This window comes from Ceratotherium simum, chromosome 15 (genome assembly GCF_057802395.1).
Source record: "Ceratotherium simum simum isolate JZ-2026a chromosome 15, ASM5780239v1, whole genome shotgun sequence".
Taxonomy (NCBI): Eukaryota; Metazoa; Chordata; class Mammalia; order Perissodactyla; family Rhinocerotidae; genus Ceratotherium; species Ceratotherium simum.
Window position 1 is genome coordinate 63,549,940 of NC_141914.1, and position 16,234 is coordinate 63,566,173.

Below are 16,234 nucleotides of genomic sequence, written 5' to 3' on the forward strand. Positions count from 1 at the left end.
TTTTTTAAGGTCTGTCTAAAGCCTGTCTCCCTCTCTAGACAATAAGCTCTCTGAAGTCAAGGACCATATTTGTTTTGTTCTCTGTATACCCGCACCTAGTAGTACGTGCCACATAGAATGCGCTCAGTGACTGTCAAATGTAAGACTTGAATCTAAAAGTCTTTGGTTATGTTTCATAAGTTAAAAACAAGGTAACACTTCTTGATAAAAGATGTGAATTGAGTTGCTATTGCTTATGATTTACACTGAGTTCCTTCTAAGAATACTTAATTTGGTATCATACTCATTCCAGGGTTCAGGGAGTAGACGAGACATAGGTTTCAGGGCATACCCCCCTACGTGTTTAAAAGTAGTTGTGACACACTTTGCTAAGACTAACAATTATCCTTAATTATAATGCTTAGGTAATCTGTTTGCTGGCCTAAATTTTTCATTTGAAATTGTCACTACCTGTTTGCCAGCCAGTTTAAATGTTTAGTGTCTATACTTCCAGTTCTTCCCAGATAGAGGATACATAACTTATAACAGGGGTAAAGAAGTTCTTCTAGAGTTGGTAATACAGCCATGTGTTGCTTAACAACTACAGGGATTGATTCTGAGAAATGCGTCCTTAGGTGATTTCGTTGTTCGATCATCAGAGTGTGCTTACACAAACCTAGATAGTATAGCCTACTATACACCTAGGCTGTGTGGTACTAATCTTATGGGACCACTGTCATATATGTGGTACGTCATTGACTGAACTGTTGTTATGCAGCCCATGACTGTAGCTTTAAATGCAGATTGGCAGCCTAATTAGCAAGATACAATAGCTCTAACTGTAGTTTCAGAAATTTAACTTGCTGAATAAGAAAGTAGTCAGATGCAGCCATTAATACCGTTTCAACATAGACTATTTAATATTTAACAAAGATGTTTTTTGTGTATATGAAATATACTTGTAACCAAACACTATGAAACCTATATATGAGACCTGTTTTCAAATAGGATATTCAGTGCCAGGTAACTTAATATCCTGACTTGTTAACTTGGTATAGAAAAAGACTGAAATGTGGAAATAACTTATTTTCAATGTGTCATGAAATTCTCTTAGAGTCACTTTCTGAATAAAGAATCTTCCTCTGTTCTGCAGCAGATATTTATGAGAGGATTTGTGAAGGTTTACACAGGGTTTTAGTTGATCAAATATAATTTCAAAAAGAATTATGATTGATAATTATTTAAGCAGTTTGGAGTAGTCTTATGATACTTAGATTAAATTGAAGATTGTGGAATCTCTCTTTAATTTATAATATGGATCTTATCGTTTCCGTTACTGTTTAGGGAGTACCTTGGATTTTGTGAGATTACTTGAGCAAAACTCTAGGTAGTATTTTCTGAAACAAGACGCAACTTTATATGCTGCTAAATCTTACTAAAATGTAATTTATGTTTTTTGTAGTTGGAGTAGTTCTTTTTTTCAGAGGAAAACATTGGACCTTTGATAATATACCTTTATTTTCTTAGGAAGACATAGTTGATCAGGTATTGGGGGGGCTTCATTCATTTCTGTTTATTGCCAGGACTTTTCTGACTTATAACTTGAGGAGCCTGGAGAAAACTACTTCTTTATTTTGACCAAAGTCCCTGAATGGTAAGAGATGATGAATTAAAAAGCTAAAAAGCGTTGATATTAATTTGATTGGAGAGGTGAGCCACCCAATTTTTCTTTAACTTAGTTTTTTTAAGCTTAGTTTTGACTAATTAATTGAAGAAAAACTAAATTTTTTAGGTCAGTTGATCAAAACTGAATTTATAGTCATGTGTACAGATCATTGATTATTGGTTGATATCTATTTGTATTGCCACCAGTCAAACATGCATAGATTTTCTAAAGCTTTTTTTCACTTGCTTTTTACTTGAGCCTAAAATATTGGAAAATGAAAGGATATGTGTATATATATATTTTATATATATAAAGGATATATGTGTATTTTATATATATAAAGGATATATATATTTATATATATATATAAATATATATATATTTTTTATGGTGAGGAAGATTCACCCTGAGCTAATATCTGTTGCCAATCTTCCTCTTTTTACTTGAGGAAGATTGTCCCTGACCTAACATTTGTGGCAGTCTTCCTCTATATTTTGTATATGGGAAGCTGCCACAGCATGGCTTGATGAGCGGTGTGCAGGTCCACACCCAGGATCCGAACCTGTGAACCCCGGGCCGCCAAAGAGGAGCAAGCAAACTTAACCACTACGCCACTGGCCCGGCACCTGTATCATTTGTTTTTAATTATTAAGAAGTAATTAGCACAGAAAGAGCCACTTAAGAAGCCAAATAGTCAAGGAGACTATCATATGACCTACAGCAGTGTTTCTCAGAGTTCCCCAGAACTGGATGTTAGTGAGTGTTTCTTAAAAAAAAGTTTCCTTCGTGTAACAGTTTTAGGAACTTGGGGGTGGGTGGGAGTGGAAATTTTGAGACATTAGTATTAAGCAGAACGCTATTTGGAAACTTGAAATCATTGAGCCTAGACCCTCAATTTAAAAATTTTGTGTTAATAGCATCAACCAAGTATAGTGACGTACAAATGAGTGATATTTCAAAAGTTTACTTGAAGATTAGTTCTTTGAAACCTGTGCATGAGAACATGGTCATGACTAGTGGGCAGGTGTTCAGGTTAGCTCACAAAGGCTTATTTAATTTGTCAAGTACTTATTTGAATGCCACGGAACCTTGTCACAATATGTGACAGTGTTTCTATAAGGAAAATACTTGGATTTACAGCTTTGGTCAGCAGGAACACATCTCTTCTCTTTGCCACTATGCACCAGGAATTGTGTTAGGTGATGAAATTACAAAGATGACAGTGTTCCTTATACTTAGAATTCCGTGAATTAGACATTCTGCAAATTCATAGTTTACCTGATGTTTTGGGAGCCTGGCCTAGCCCTCACCAGTTAGACTCCCATGGTTTCTAGTAGCCTAAACTGGTAGGGAGGAGGGTTAGGATTCTAGGGATTGGGAAATAAGGAACTGGGAGTGGGTGGGGTATAGGCCCAAACCTCTTATCCCACTACTTCTCACTTCAGGCAGGCTCCCTATCCCTATTTTTTTTTTAAACATTTTTTATTTTTTCCCCTTTGATTATTTTATTGCAATCATAAAGATTTATAACATTGTATAAATTCAGGTGTACATTATTATTTATCAATTTCTGTATAGACTGCATCGTGCTCACCACCAGTAGTCTCATTTTTATCCATCACCATACGTATGTGCCCCTTTACCCCTTTCACCCACCCGCCAGCGCCCTTCCCCTCTGGTAACCGCTAATCTGTTCTCTTTGTCCATGTGTTTGTCTGCCTGCCACATATGAGTGAAATCACGCAGTGTTTATCTTTCCCTGTCTGGCTTATTTTGCTTAACATCATATCCTTGAGGTCCATCCATGTTCTTGCAAATGGCACAATTTTGTCTTTTTTATGGCCGAGTAGTATTCCATCACATATATATACCACATCTTCTTTATCCATTCATCTGTAGCAGGGCAGTTGGATTGCTTCCACGTATTGGCTATTGTGAATAATGCTGCAGTGAACATAGAGGTGCATAAATCTCTTTGAATTGTTAATTTCAAGATCTCTGGATAAATACCCAGTAGTGGGATAGCTGGATCCAATGGTATTTCTATTTTTAATTTTTTGAGAAATCTCCATACTGTTTTCCACAGTGGCTGCACCATTTTGCATTCTCGCCAGCAGTCCATGCAGGTTGGTTCCCTTTTCTTCACATCCTCTCCAACATGTGTTATTTTTTGTCTTCATAATTATAGCCATTCTGACAGGTATAAGGTGATATCTCATTGTGGTTTTGATTTGTATTTCCCTAATAATTAGTGATGTTGAACATCTTTTCGTCTGTCTGTTGGCCTTCTGTATATCTTCTTTGGAGAAATGTCTGTTCATATCCTCTGCCCCTTTTTTGATCGGGTTGTTTGTTGTTGAGTTCTTTATATATTTTGGGCATTAACCCCTTGTCAGATATATGATTTGCAAATATTTTCTCCCAGCTGGTGGGTTGTCTTTTTGTTTATTCCTGGTTTCCTTTGCCTTGCAGAAGCTTCTTAGTCTGATGTAGTCCTATTTGTTTATTTTTTCTTTTGTTTCCCTTGCCTGAGTAGACATGGTATTTAAAAATATGCTGCTAAGAATGATGTTAAAGAGTGTACTGCCTATATTTTCTTCTAGGAGTTTTATGGTTTCAGGTCTTACCTTCAAGTCTTTAATCCCTTTTGAGTTAATTTTTGTGTATGGTGAAAGGTAATGGTCTACTTTCATTGTTTTGCATGTGGCTGTCCAGTTTTCCCAACACCATTTATTGAGGAGACTTTCCTTTCTCCATTGTATGTTCTTGGCTCCTTTGTCAAGGATTAAATGACCATAGATGTTTTAATTCTGGGCTTTTTGATCTGTGTGTCTGTTTTTGTGCCAGGACCTTGCTGTTGTGATCACTATAGCTTTGTGGTATATTTTGAAGTCAGGGATTGTGATGCCTCCAGCTTTGTTCTTTTTTCTCAGGATTGCTTTGGCTATTTAGGGTCTTTTGTTCTTCCATATAAATTTTGGGATTCTTTGTTCTATTTCTGTGAAGAATGTCATTGGGATTCTGATTGGGATTTCACTGAATCTGTAGATTACTTTAGGTAGTATGGATATTTTAACTATGTTTATACTTCCAATCCATGAGCATGGAATGCCATTCCATTTCTTTATATCTTCTTCGATTTCTTTCGGTCATGTCTTATAGTTTTCAGTGTCTAGGTCTTTCATCTCCTTGGTTAAATTTATTCCTAGATATTTTATTCGTTTTGTTGCAGTTGTAAATGAGATTATATTCTTGACTTCTCTTTCTGCTAGTTCATTATTATAGAAATGCAACTGATTTTTGTAAGTTGATTTTGTACCCTGCAACTTTGCTGTAGTTGTTGATTATTTCTAATAGTTTTCTGATGGATTCTTTAGGGTTTTCTATATATAGAATCATCTCATTTGCAAACAGCGAGAGTTTCATTTCTTCCTTTCCAATTTGGATTCCTTTTTTTTTTTTTTTTATTAAGATTTTTTTTTTTATTTATTTTTTTATCTTTTTGCCCCCAAAGCCCCAGTAGATAGTTGCATGTCATAGCTGCACACCCTTCTAGTTGCTGTATGTGGGACTCGGCCTCAGGATGGACAGAGAAGTGGTGCCTTGATGCGCACCCGGGATCCGAACCCGGGCCGCCAGCATCGCAGCGCGCGCACTTAACCACCAAGCCACAGGGCCGGCCCTGGATTCCTTTTTCTTGCCTATTTGCTCTGGCCAAAACCTCTGGTGCTATGTTGAATAGGAGTGGTGAGAGTAGGCACCCTTGTCTTGTTCCTTTTCTCAGAAGGATGGCTTTTAGTTTTTCCCCTTAAGTATGGTGTTGGCTGTTGGTTTGTCATATGTGACCTTTATTATGTTATGGTACTTTCCTTCTATACTCATTTTATTGAGATCTTTTATCGTCAACAGATTTTAGATCTTGTCAAATGCTTTCTCTGCATCTATTGAGATGATCACATGATTTTTCTTCCTGATTTTGTTAATGTGGTGTATCGTTGATTGATTTGCGGATGTTGAACCATCCTTGTGTCCCAGGTATAAATCCTAGTTGATCATGGTATATGATCCTTTTAATGTATTGCTGTATTCAATTTGCCAATATTTTGTTGAGGATTTTTGCATCTATGTTCATCAGCGATATTGGCATGTAATTTTCCTTCCTTGTATTGTCCTTGCCTGGTTTTGCTATCAAGGTAATGTTGGCCTCATAGAATGAGTTAGGAAGAGTTCCATTTTCTTCAATTTTTTGGGATAGTTTGAGAAGGATAGGTACTAAATCTTCTTTGACTGTTTGGTAGAATTCTTCAGAGAAGCCATCTGGTCCTGGACTTTTGTTTTTTGATTACTGTTTTGATCTCTTTACTTGTGATTGGTCTATTCAGATTCTCTATTTCTTCTTGAATGAGTTTTGGGAGGTTATATGAGTCTAAGAAATTATCCATTTCTTCTAGGTTATCCAATTTGTGGGCATATAGCTTTTCATAGTATTCTCTTATACTCCTTTGTATTTCTGCTGTATCCATTGTAATTTCTCCTTTTTCATTTCTAATTTTATTTGAGCCCTCTCTCTTTTTTTTCTTAGTGAGTCTCGCTAAGGGTTTGTCAATTTTTTTTTTGTCTTCTCAAAGAACCAGCTCTTAGTTTCATTGATCCTTTGTATTTTTTTTTTAGTCTCTGTTTCATTTATTTCTGCTCTGATTTTTATCATTTCCCTCCTTTGGCTTACTTTGGGCTTCATTTATTCTTCTTTTTCTAGTTCTGTTAGGTGTAGTTGAAGATTACTTGTTTGAGATTTTTATTGTTTGTTGAGGTAGGCCTGTATAGCTACAGTTCTCCCTCTTAGTACTGCTTTTGCTGTAGCCCATAAGAGTTGGTATGTTGTGTTTTCGTTTTCATTTGTCTCCTGGTATTTTTTGATTTCTCCTTTGATTTCTTCATTGAGCCGATGATTGTCTAGTAGCATGTTGTTTAGGCTTCACATATTTGTGACTTTCCCAGCCTTTTTCTTTTAGTTGATTTCTAGTTTCATAGCATTGTGATCGGAAAAGATACTTGATATGATTTCAGTCTTCTTAAATTTATTTACGCTTGCCTTGTTTCCCAACATATGGTCTATCTTTGAGAATGTTCTATGTGCACTTGAGAAGAATGTGTATTCTGCTGTTTTTGGGTGGAATGTTCTGTATATATCTATTAAGTTTACCTGCTCAAGTGTTTCATTTAAATCCATAATTTCCTTGTTGACTTTCTGTCTGGATGATCTATCCATTGATGTAAGTGGGGTGTTGAGGTCCCCTACTATTTTTTTTTTTTTTTAGATTTTGAATAATTTATTTAATCATTGGCTTTATTTATTTATTTTAATTTTTTGTTTATTGCAGTAACATTGGTTTATAACATTGTAAAAATTTCAGGTGTACATCATTGTACTTCTATTTCTGCATGGACTACATCATGTTCACCACCAAAATACTAATTACAACCCATCACCACACACGTGTACCGAATTATCCCTTTCACCCTCCTCCCTCCCCCCTTCCCCTCTGGTAACCACCAATCCAATCTCTGTCCCTATGTGTTTGTTTATTGTTGTTATTATCTACTACTTAATGAAGGAAATCATACGGTGTTTGACCTTCTCCCTCTGACTTATTTCACTTTGCATTATACTGAGGTCCCCTACTATTATTGTGTTGCTGTTCATTTCTCCCTTTAGGTCTGTTAATAGTAGCTTTATGTACTTTGGTGCTCCTATGTTAGGTGTATATATATTTACAAGTATTATGTCCTATTGGTGGAAAGTCCCTTTTATCATTATCTACTGCCCCTCTTTGTCTTTCATTGTCTTTTTTATCTTGAAGTCTCCTTTGTCTGATCTAAATATGGCTACACCTGCTTTCTTTTGTTTGCCGTTTGCTTGGAGTATAGTCTTCCATCCCTTCACTCTGAGCCTATGTTTGTCTTTAGAGCTCAGATGTGCTTCCTGGAGGCAGCATATTGTTGGGTTTTATTTTCTACTCCATCCAGCTACTCTGTGCCTTTTGATTGGAGAATTCAATCCATTTACATTTACAGTCATTATTGATATATGAGGGCTCAATACCCCCATTTTATCTCTTGTTTTTCTGGTTGTTCTATATTTCCATTTTTTCTCTTCCTTTGTGTTTCTGACTGCCATTTCAGTGTGGTGGTTTTCTGTGGAGGTTTTCTCAGGTATCTCTGTTTTTTTTTGTAATTGTGGCTCTGCTCTGATTTTTTGTTTAGTGGTGACCATGAGGTTTGTAGAAAAGATCTCATAGATGAGATAGTCCTCTTTCTACTGATAGCATCCTATCTCCATTAGCCTATGGAGGTTCCATCTCTTTCCTCTTCCCCTTCTGAGTTATTGTTGTCACAAATTATTCTGTTTTGTGTTGTGAGTTTGTTGTGACTAAGTTGAAGTGTTTATAGTTGTGTTTATAGATGCTTTCCTTCTCTTAAGTTATAATTAAGTATTTGTTACCCTGTTCTGAAAGAGAGCTGCAGTTTTTTTTATTTTGTCTATTCATCTCCTTGCTCAAAACTTTGTAGACCTTTGCCTTTTTTTAATTTTTCAGGTATGAGGGCATCCTTAGTAATTTCTTATAGGGGAGGGATAGTGGCGATGAACTCCCTCAGCTTTTGTTTATCTAGGAAAGCTTTGATTTCTCCATCATATCTGAAGGATAGTTTTGCTGGATAGAGTATTCTTGGCTGTTTTGTCTTTGAGTATTTTGAATATATCATTCCATTCTCTCCTAGCCTGTAAGATTTCTGCCAAGAAATCTGCTGAAAGCCCTGATAGGGGTTCCTTTGTAGGTTATTGACTTCTGCCTTGCTTCTCTTAATATTTTTTCTTTGTTGTTGACTTTGGCCAGTTTTACTATTGTATGCCTTGGAGAAGGTTTTTTAGCATTGATGTAATTAGGAGTTGTGTTGGCTTCATGTATTTGTAAGTGCAATTCCTTCCTCAGGTTTGGGAAATTTTCAGCTATTATTTCTTTGAACAAGCTCTCTGCTCCTTCTCCCTCCCTTCGCCCTCTAGAATACCTGTAATCCTTATGTTGCATTTCCTAATTGAGTCAGACATTTCTCAAAGAATTTCTTCATTTTTAAAAAATCTTACTTCTCTCTCCTCCTCCACTTGAAACATTTCTATATTTCTCTCCTCTAACTCACTAAATCTTTCCTCCATAATGTCAGCTCAATTTTTTAAAGATTTGAGATCATTTTTTATCTCATTAAGTGAGTTCTTCATATCCAGAATTTCTGCTTGTTTTTTTCTTATAGTTTCAATCTATTTGGTGAAGTATTCCTCCTCATTAATTTTATTCCTGAGCTCCTTGAACTGTCTTTCTGAGTTATGTTCTAACTCACTGCATTTCTTTATGACAGCTATTGTGAATTTTCTGTCATTTAGATTATAAATTTCTTTGACTTCAGTGTTGATTTCTGGGGATTTGTAATTCTCCTTCTGCTCTGAGTTGTTGTAGTTTTTCATGGTGTTTGATGAATTAATCTTTTGGCTGTGCATTTGTGGTAGTATCAGGTTGCAGATTCCTCCTTCAACCACTGGGGGAAAGCAGGAGCTGTGTTTCTGATCTCACCCCATCTGCTGGAAGTTATGTGGCTATGGCAGATGGTCCCACCGGCTGGGAGAACATTTGCCTGTTGGCTCAGGGCTGCTGCTGTGCTGAGGTGTGTTCCTGCTTGTGGGGCTGCAGTGGTACTATGGGTGCTCGTGCTGGCCAGGAAAGCATTTGCCTGAGCATATATCTGCTGCTGCCTCTTCTTCTGGTCGCACCAGCTGCTGTGCTTGGTGGGCGGAGCTTCTTCACAGGGTCCAAGCCTGGGCCACTCGGGACCACAGTGGCAGGGTGGGCTCTCCCACCTGCCGGAAAACCACTTGCGCCTGGGCCTCAGGCTGCCACTGCCCCTTCCCACAGTCACACTGAAGCACGTTCCCACTTTTGGGGCTGCAGCAGTACTATGGATGCTTGCACCAGCCTGCAAAGTGTTCGGGCATGTGCACAGGGCTGCTGGCTAAGGGTAGGGGAGTGCTCACCTGTCTCTACCACTTCCCGGGGAGCCAGTCCATCCACCTTCAGATGTAGCTGCATGGGTCTCTCAGGTATCCTGTTGTGCAATGTGGGTATCCTCTGTTGATCAATGAATGTTCATTTAGTTGTAGTGCAAAAGAGGAGAGAGAAAGGAAACAGTTCACTGTGCCATGTTGCTGACGTCCCTTCCAAAAACTTTTTATTTTTAAACAATTACAGATTCACAGAGTTGCAAAAAAAAAAACCAAAGAGGTCCCATATACCCTTCACTCATACTCATACTCCTAACTATAGTACACTATCAAAACCAGGAAATTGCTATTGATAAAATCCATAGAGCTTATTCATAGGTGAGGGAAGACATTAGAAAGTAAAGAATGTATGAAAGTATTAGAGGGTGCTTATGTACTGGAACTTCTTATAACTGTATGCTTTATGAGAAAGAATTTTGTAATAACGGTGATAATGTTACAGAATATTGAGTACTTACTATATTCCAAGTGTTTTATCTATGTGAGGAATTTTATTACTATCATTGTTGTTATCTGTATTTCTACTATTATAAGCAGGTAATTACTGAGCAATTATGTAGCAAACAATCTTCTAAGCAGTTGATATGTATTAACTCATTGAATCCTCGTAAAAACTCTGAGGCAAGTCTATTAAAACTCACTTTTCAGATGAAAAAATTTAAGCACAGAAAGGTTTAGTAATTTGCCCAAGATCACACAGTAAGTAGAAGAACTGGCATTTGAACTGGGTCTGACACCAGAGCCAATACTCCTGATCATCATGTAGGTACATAAACTTCAGTGTTTATCGTAACCTTTCAAGGTGGGTATTATTATTTCCATTTTCTATATGAGGAACCTGAGGTTCAGAGAGGCTAAGCACCTTGCTCAAGACCCTACAAAACTAACAAGTGCTGGAGCTCCAGTTTGATTCCAGGCCTGGCTAGTTGCAAAACCTCCACTTTTCCTAGTTGACCATTGCTAGGGACTGAATGTTTGTGTCCCACACAAATTCATGTGTTGAAACCTCATCCCCAATGTGATAATGTTTGGAGATGGGGCCTTTGAGAGATAATTAAGTCATGATGGTTGAACCCTGATGAATGGGATTAGTGCCCCTATAAAAGAGGCTCCAGAGAGAGCCCTCATCCCTTCCAACATGTGACGTTACAGTGAGTAGACTGCAGCCTATGAGGAAGCAGGTTCTCACTAGCCACCAAGTCAGCCATCACTTTGATCTTTGACTTCCCAGTCTGCAGAGCTGTGAGAAATAAATTTCTGTTGTTTATAAGCCAGCCAGTCTATGGTATTTTTTTATAGCAGCTGGAACGGACAAAACAACCATGCTGCCTCCCTGGCCTATAATACAGATCTCTGCTGGACCTCTGTGATATTGTGGTTTGTATTAAGAAATATATATTTGGTCTTCCTCCACCGTTTCAGGTACATAACTCCTAAAACCTTTGTAGTTTTCTAAGTGATAAGAGTCACAGGAGCATCTTTCCTTAACTGCTTCTGAAATAGCTCCAGGGTGAAATGGGTATCCTTTGTTATTCATAACAAGCCTCTTGTTTGTTTGTTTTGCTGAAGAAGATTTGCCCTGAGCTAACATCTGTTGCCCATCTTCCTCTTTTTGCTTGAGGAAGATTCGCCCTGAACCAACATCTGTGCCAATCTTCCACTATTTTGTCTGTGGGTTACTGCCACAGCATGGCCGCCAATGAGTGGTGTAGGTGTGTTCCTGGGAACCGAACCCATGCTGCCAAAGTGGAGCGCACCGAACTTTACCACTAGGCTATGGGACCGGCCCCATAACAAGCCCCTTTTAACCACACCTGAGTTTATGTTAATACATGAATTTGAAAAGCCTGTAAGGGTAGGGGGGCTGGTTGCCAGGTGAACCAGCCATGTGACTAGAGGGTTGGAACTTTTAGTCCCATCCCCCAACCCCCTGGGGAGGGAGAGGGACTGGAGGTTGACTCAGTGGCCAATGATTTACATCAATCATGCCTAGTAAACGAAGCCTCCATAAAACCCCCAAAAGGACAGGTTCGAAGAGCTTCAGGGTTGCTGGACACGTGGAGGTGCTGAGAGGGTGGTGCACCCGGGGAAGGCATAGAAGCTCTGTGCCTTTCTGCATACCTCACCCTACACATCTCTTCTGTCTGGCTATTCCTGAGTTATATCCTTTTATAATAAACAGGTAATCCAGTAAGTAAACTATTCTGTGAGTTCTGTGAGCTGCTTTAGCAAATTAATTGAACCCCAGGAGGGGGTTATAGAAACCTCCAATTTATAGCTGGTTGGTCAGAAGCACGGGTGACAACTTGGACTTAGACTTGGTGTCTAAAGTGTGTTGGGGGCAGCGAGCCGGCATGCAGTCTTGTGGAACTGAGCCCTGTGGAATCTGGTGCTATCTCCAGGTAGTGTCAGAACTGAGTTAAATTGTAGGACACCCAACTGGTGTTGCAAAATTTTTTGGTGTGAGAAAGACCTACCACACATTTGGTGATCAGAAGTGAGAGTAGTGCTATGAGTAGACAGAAAACAGAAGAGTGTTGTTTCCTAAACAGGCTCTAAAGAGGTCTAGTCTTGAAATGCCTACGGCAGTTGTTCTCAAACTTTAGAGTGCTTTAGAACCACCTGGAAGACTTAAAACCCAAATTGGTGGACTCCATCACCAGAGTTTCTGATTCAGGAGGTCTGGGATAGCATCTGAAGATTACGCCATGCTGATGATACTGGTTCCCAGAACATACTTTGATAACTACTAGATAACTACTGGCCTAATATCTCTTGTATAGGGTGGTTTCAGCCTAAGGTAAAGACAGAGTTAAAATATGGGTAATTAGGCATCATGGTAATAGATGATATGTTGTGCAAAATTTCAAAGTACTGAATATGTAAAATAATCGTTATGTAGCTCTTAACTTGAAAAAAGTACGAAATGTTGCTTTTTTAAAAATTATTTTAATTTTTTCTTTATAGCAGTAACATTGGTTTATAACATTGTATAAATTTCAGGTGTACATCATTATACTTCTGTTTCCGCATGGATTGCATCATGTTCTCATGTTCACCACCGAAATACTAATTACAACCCATCACCACACACATGTGCCTAATTATCCCATTTGCCCGGAATGCTCATCTCCATTCCCCTTTGGTAACCACCAATCCAATCTCTGTCTCTATGTGTTTGTTTGTTGTTGTTATTCTCTACTACTTAATGAGTGAGAGCATATGGTATTTAACCTTCTCCCTCTGACTTATTTCACTTTGCGCAATACCCTCAACGTCCATCCATGTTGTCACAAATGGCTGGATTTCATCATTTCTTATGGCTGAGTAGTATTCCATTGTGTACATATACCACAACTTCTTCATCCATTGGTCCCTTGATGGGCACTTAGGTTGCTTCCAAGTCATGGCTATTGTGAATAATGCTGCAGCGAACACAGGGGTGCATGTGTCTTTACGCATTGGTGTTTTTCAAGTTCTTTGGATAAATACCCAGCAGTGGAATAGCTGGATAGTATGGTAGTTCTATCCTTAATTTTTTGAGGAATCTCCATACTGTTTTCCATAGTGGCTGCACCAGTTTGCACTCCCACCAGCAGTGTATGAGAGTTCCCTTATCTCCACATCCACTCCAACACTTGTTGTTTCCTGTGTTGTTAATTATAGCCATTCTGATGGGCGTGAGGTGATATCTCATTGTAGTTTTGATTAGCATTTCCCTGATAGTTAATGATGTTGAACCTCTTTCCATGTGCCTGTTGGCCATCTGTATATCTTCTTTGGATAAATGTCTGTTCAGGTCTTTTGCCCATTTGTTAATTGGGTTGTTAGTTTTTTTTGTTGTTGAGATGCATGAGTTCTTTATATAGTTTGGAGATTAACCCCTTATCGGATGTATGGTTTGCAAATATCTTCTCCCAATTGTTAGGTTGTCTTTTTGTTTTGTTGATGGTTTCCTTTGCTGTGCAGAAGCTTTTTAGTTTGATGTAGTCCCATTTGTTCATTTTTTCTATTGTTTCTCTTGTCCGGTCAGACTTGGTGCTTGAAAATATGTTGCTAAGACCGATGTCGAAGAGCGTACTGCCTATGTTTTCTTCTAGAAGTTTCATAGTTTCAGGTCTTACATTCAAGTCTTTAATCCATTTTGAGTTAATTTTTGTGTATGGTGTACGGTAATGGTCTACTTTCATTTTTTTGCATGTGGCTGTCCAGTTTTCCCAACACCATTTGTTGAAGAGACTTTCCTTTCTCCATTGTATGTTCTTGGCTCCTTTGTCGAAGATTAGCTGTCCATAGATGTGTGGGTTTGTATCTGGGCTTTGGATTCTATTCCATTGATCTGTGTGTCTGTTTTTGTGCCAGTACCATGCTGTTTTGGTTACTATAGCTTTGTAGTATATTTCGAAATCAGGGAGTATGATACCTCCAGCTTTGTTCTTTTTCCTCAGGATTCCTTTAGCTATTTGGGGTCTTTTGTTGTTCCATATAAATTTTAGGATTCTTTGTTCTATTTCTGTGAAAAATGTTGTTGGAACTTTGATAGAGATTGCATTGAATCTATAGATTGCTTTTGGAAGTGTGGATATCTTAACTATGTTAATTCTTCCAATCCAAGAGCACGGAATATCTTTCCATTTCTTTGTGTCTTCTTCAATTTCTTTCAGCAATGTTTTATACTTTTTGGTGTACAGATCTTTCACCTCTTTGGTTAAGTTTATTCCCAGGTATTTTATTCTTTTTGTTGCAATTGTAAATGGGATTGTATTCTTAATTTCTCTTTCTGCTACTTTGTTGTTAGTGTATAGAAATGCAACTGATTTTTGTATGTTGATTTTGTATCCTGCAACTTTATTGCATTCGTTTATTACTTCTAAAAGTTTTCTGATGGATTCTTTAGGGTTTTCTATATATAAAATCATGTCGTCTGCAAATAGCGAGAGTTTCACTTCTTCCTTTACAATTTGGATCTTCTTATTTCTTTTTCTTGCCTGATTGCTCTGGCTAGGACTTCCAATACTATGTTAAATAGGAGTGGTGAGAGTGGGCGTCCTTGTCTGGTTCCTGTTCTTAAAGGGATAGCTTTCAGTTTTTCACCATTGAGGATGATATTAGCTGTGGTGTTGTCATATATGGCCTTTATTATGTTGAGGTACTTTCCTTCTATACCCATGTTATTCAGAGTTTTTATCATAAATGGATGTTGTATCTTGTCAAACGCTTTCTCTGCATCTATTGAGATGATTATGTGATTTTTATTCTTCATTTTATTAATGTGGTGTATCATGTTGATTGATTTGCGAATGTTGAACCATCCCTGCATCCCTGGAATAAATCCCACCTGATCATGGTGTATCATCTTTTTAATGTATTGTTGTATGTGATTTGCTAGTATTTTGTTGAGGATTTTTGCATTGATGTTCATCAGTGATATTGGCCTGTAATTTTCTTTATTTCTATTGTCGTTGTCTGGTTTTGGTATCAGGGTAATGTCGGCTTCGTAGAATGAGTTAGGGAGCTTCCCCTCTCCTCAGTTTTTTGGAAGAGTTTGAGAAGGATAGTTATTAAGTCTTCTTTGAATGTTTGGTAGATTCACCAGGGAAGCCGCCTGGTCCTGGACTTTTATTTTTGGGGAGGTTTTTGATTACTATTTCAGTCTCCTTACTGGTAATTGGTCTATTCAAATTCTCTATTTCTTCTTGATCCAGTTTTGGAAGGTTGTATGATTCTAAGAATTTATCCATTTCTTCCAGATTGTCGAATTTGTTGGCATATAGCTTTTCATAGTATTCTCTTATAATCTTTTGTATTTCTGAGGTTTCTGTTGTAATTTCTCCTCTTTCATTTCTGATTTTACTTATTTGAGCCTTCTCTCTTTTTTTTTTGGTGAGTTAGCTAAAGGTTTGTCAATTTTGTTTATCTTTTCAAAGAACCAGCTCTTGGTTTTATTAATTTTTTCTATTTTTTTTAGTCTCTATTTCATTTATTTCTGCTCTGACTTTTATTATTTCCCTCCTTCTACTGATTTTGGGCTTTGTTTGTTCTTCTTTTTCCATTTCCTTTAGGTGCATTGTTAGATTGTTTATTTGAGATTTTTCTTGTTTGTTGAGGTAGGCCTGTATTGCCATAAATTTCTCTCTTAGAACTGCTCTTGCTGTAGCACATGAATTCTGGCATGTCGTATTTTCATTTTCATTTCTCTCCAGGTATATTTTGATTTTTCCTTTGATTTCTTCATTTACCCTATCGTTGTTCAGTAGCATTTTGTTTAATCTCCACATATTTATGGCTTTTCTGATTTTCTTCCTATAGTTGATTTCCAGTTTCATACTGTTGTGGTCAGAGAAGATGCTTGGTATTATTTCAGTCTTCTTAAATTTATAGAGACTTGTTTTGTGCCCTGATATGTGATCAATCCTGGAGAATGTTCCATGTGCATTTGAAAAGAATGTGTATTCTTTGGTTTTGGGATGGAATGTTCT

The 16,234-nt window shown here is 37.7% G+C and overlaps 1 long non-coding RNA gene across 2 annotated transcripts in view; it reads left to right on the top strand.

Annotated features, from left to right (window-relative positions):
• Positions 1 to 16,234, top strand: part of LOC147915231 (uncharacterized) — a 59,314-nt gene that overhangs the window by 1,992 nt on the left and 41,088 nt on the right. Inside the window, exon 1 of one of the 2 annotated variants that reach the window (XR_015554534.1) lies at positions 9,551 to 11,937. The exons of the other annotated variant lie outside the window; for it this stretch is intronic. This is a non-coding gene — a long non-coding RNA (uncharacterized LOC147915231). Of the gene's footprint in view, positions 1 to 9,550; positions 11,938 to 16,234 lie in introns of those variants that run through there. 2 annotated transcript variants of the gene reach the window in all.